Raw genomic sequence first — 3,839 nt, 5'->3', positions numbered from 1 at the left:
ACCATTCCCCCCACCCCCCTCCCCTCTGAGGCCCTCAGTTTGTTTCTCATAGTCCATAGTCTCTCATGCTTCATTCCCCCTTCTGATTACCCCCCCTTTCTTTATCCCTTTCTTCCCCTCCCGATCAATGTAGGGAGATTGTATGCCAAAAAATAGAACTTAGTCTAAAGTCTAGGACGTTTAGAATTCATACTGTGGCTAGCAGAGTTCTACTTTACATTGAAAAATGGATGTGGGGGCTTCTGGGTGGCATAGCGGTTAAGCGTCTGCCTTCAGCTCAGGGCGTGATCCCGGCGTTGTGGGATCGAGCCCCACATCAGGCTCCTCCGCTAGGAGCCTGCTTCTTCCTCTCCCACTCCCCCTGCTTGTGTTCCCTCTCTCGCTGGCTGTCTCTATCTCTGTCAAATAAATAAATAAAATCTTAAAAAAAAAAAAAAAAAGAAAAAGAAAAAAATGGATGTGCCCCTAAAGGGAAATTTGTATTATTTTTGGCTAGTCTACACATGAAGCTGGAGGTTTAATTATGATTTTTCAGTGGTACTGGTGAGGTGACACTTTACAAGGTCTGGTGGGATCAATATATGAATGTTTTTTTCTTCTGAAAGTTTTATTAGGAAATTCAATGAAACTTAACCAAGCATAGCATACCCAGTAAATTAAAGTCAGATAGTGGGCTTGAAGAAAAAAAAAGAAATAAATATAAAACAAAAAGGAGAAATTAAAAAACCTGGTTCTTAGAAAAGAACCAGATAAATTCCTACTAAGTCTGATTCAGGAGAACAGAGCAAGGAAAAAATAGGAACGAATAAAACAAAATAGTCACAGATGAGGAAGAGATTAGAATGTAGTGCAATGTTTTAGATTATAATATTAGAAATTATGAACATACATATCACACATCTATATGGGAATATTTTGAAAATCTAGAGCAGAACTTGGTAAACAAGTCCCACGTGTGCGATTTGGCCCATTGCCTTTTTTTTTTTTTTTTTGGTATGACTCTCAAGCTAATAACGGGTTTTACATTTTAAAAAAAGAATGATGTTTTGTGATAGATGAAAATTATGTAAAATTCAAAAATCAATATCCATAGATAAAGTTTTATTGAAACGCAGCCGCATCCATTCATTTCCGCATTGTCAGGCCAGCTTTTGCACTACAATAGTAGAATTGAGTAGGCATAGACTGTATAGCCCACAAGCATAAAATCTCTGTCCCTTTGTAGGAAACATTTGTCAACTCAGACCAATAGGAAGTAGATAAGCTTCAAATAAAAGACAACGTATTCTGGAAATGTAGAAAATTTGAATTGACCAATTACCACAGACAAAAATGAAAAATGATTTGAACAATTGCTTTTGAAAAGCCACCAGAATGGTAGGTTTTATTGAAGGGTTTTATTTAAAGTTTTATTTAAAGACCAGTTATTTTTAAATGTTATGTAAACTATTCCAGGCCATTGGAAAACACACACACACACACACACACACACACACACAGTTTTTCAATTCATTTTATGATTATAGTAGAATTTCAATACCAAACCCTGAAATAAATAGAATGAAAAAGAAAACTATACACTAATGTTACTTAAAAATATAAACGCAGAATTTTTAAATGAAATTAGAGGGACACATCTATGACAAGCATCCTGTTATCAAGGATTTTTCTTCCAGGAATGCAAAAGTGATCAGTAGCAGAAAATTTGCTAACAAATTATAGGAGAAAAATTATATTCTTTCATCAATAGATTTTTTTTTTAAGACGCATTTATTCAGCGTCATGATCAGACTATTTAGCAATCAACAGCATGGTGCAAAAAAAAAATCTACATTAAAACCCTTTGTTGGAGTGCTTTACACTTTCCACAGAACAGAAACTAAAATAACCTGTTATACAATTAGTCACAAATACAGTCCTTGAGTTTTTTGCCCATACACATGAGTATTGTCTAAAACATGTCTTCTTTGTAGCAGCTAGGCCCTGCCACCACTGTGCTTGGCTGAGTTCACAAATCTGTTGTAACCTGTAGCTTCCCTGTCACTTCTCTGGCTCTCCTCTCCCGCTAAGCTTTATTTCCTGGCAGTAATTAAAACCTTCTGCCACTGCTGTAGCTACTGCTGCTGCTGGAACCACCATAGCCACCTTGGTTTCATGGTTTGGCAAAGTATTGGCCTCCACCACCATAGGGACCAGAGCTTCTGCCTCCCAAATTTCCTCCTTTCATGGGTCCAAAATTTGAGAATTGATTGTTGTAATTGCCAAAATCATTATAGCTTCAGCCACCTCCAAAGTTGCTTCCATCATTACCAAATCCGTTATAGCCATCCCCACTGCCACCATATCCACCACCACCTCGACTGCCGCCAAAGCCACCTCGCCCACTGAAGTTCCCTCAAAATTGTCATTCCCACCAAAACTACCTCTACGACAACCACCGAAGTTTCCAGAACCACTTTGACCTCTTTGGCTGGATGAAGCACTAGCCATCTCTTGCTTAGATAGGGCTTTCCTTACTTCACAGTTGTGGCCATTCACAGTATGGTATTTTTGAATGACAATCTTGTCTACAGAGTTGTGGTCATCAAATGTTACAAAAGCAAAACCTCTCTTTTTGCCACTGCCTCAGTCAGTCATGATCTCAATCACTTCAATTTTCTCATACTGTTCAAAATAATCTCTTAGATGGTGTTCTTTAGTGTCTTCTTTAATGCCATCAACAAAAATCTTTTTCACAGTTAAATGGGCACCAGGTCTTTGAGAATCTTCTCTTGAGAAAGCCCCCTTTGGTTCCACAGCTCTTCCATCCACCTTGTGTGGCCTTGCATTCATGGCTGCATCCACCTCCTCCACCGTGGCATACGTGACAGACCCAAAGTCTCTGGAGTGCTTGGTATTGGATCTCTCATTACCACACAGTCCATAAGTGTTCCCCATTGCTCAGAATGGCTCCTCAAACTCTCATCAGTTGTTTCAAAGCTCAAAACTCCGATGAAGAGCTTCCGCAGCTGTTCAGGCTCTTTGGGAGACTCTGAATTAGACATGATGGCGGTGGGAGGGGAGACTTTAACGATGCTTACTCGGCGGCATCCACGGGCAGAAAGGAGCTCATCAACAGATTTTAAAAGAATTTGATAAGCATCTATTAAACCTTTCCATTAAAATTGGAAGTAGATATTGCTATCTACTGGAAAATAAAGAGATAGTATTATTACATTTTCTGACTATATGAACATGTACCTTGATAACGCAAGAGACTCTGTTAGAAAACTATTGGAATTGATAAGGGAATTTGATAAGTAGTTGGATGAATATATAAATATCAGTAATTATTCTGTTTTATCTATAACCCCTGAAGAAAGAAAAAGATCCATTCACAAAAGTGCAAAATCTCTAAAATAAACACAACAAATAATAAAAATTCTGTAAGAAATTTAGGTGGTGGGGCACCTGGGTGGCTGAGTCTTTAAGCGTCTGCCTTCGGCTCAGGTCATGATCCCGGGGTCCTGGGATCGAGCCCCGCATCGGGCTCCCTGTTCTGCTGGAAGCCTGCTTCTTCCTCTCCCACTCCCCCTGCTTGTGTTCCCTCTCTTGCTGGCTGTCTCTCTCTGTCAAATAAATAAAAACTTAAAAAAAAAAAGAAAAAAAGAAATTTAGGTGGTTACACATGTACTTTAGAGACAGTGAGATCTGCTTAAGGTTTTTGACTACATACAAATAGCTGTAAGAAATGGCATAAACTAAGTTAATAGAGAAATGACAGTTTTCAAAAAATAATTGTAATGCTAATGAAAGGTTTAATATTCTAATATATCTAGAGCTCTTAAAAATAGGCAAGA

The 3,839-nt window shown here is 38.4% G+C and overlaps 1 pseudogene; it reads right to left on the bottom strand.

Annotated features, from left to right (window-relative positions):
- Window positions 1-1,819: 1,819 nt before the first annotated feature.
- LOC113265022 (heterogeneous nuclear ribonucleoprotein A1-like) lies at window positions 1,820-3,086 on the bottom strand (annotated as a pseudogene).
- Between the last annotated feature and the right edge of the window lie 753 nt (window positions 3,087-3,839).

The sequence above is a fragment of the Ursus arctos genome, unplaced genomic scaffold (genome assembly GCF_023065955.2).
Source record: "Ursus arctos isolate Adak ecotype North America unplaced genomic scaffold, UrsArc2.0 scaffold_23, whole genome shotgun sequence".
In the NCBI taxonomy this organism is placed as follows: domain Eukaryota; kingdom Metazoa; phylum Chordata; class Mammalia; order Carnivora; family Ursidae; genus Ursus; species Ursus arctos.
This window is presented reverse-complemented; position numbering and strand designations above follow the sequence as displayed.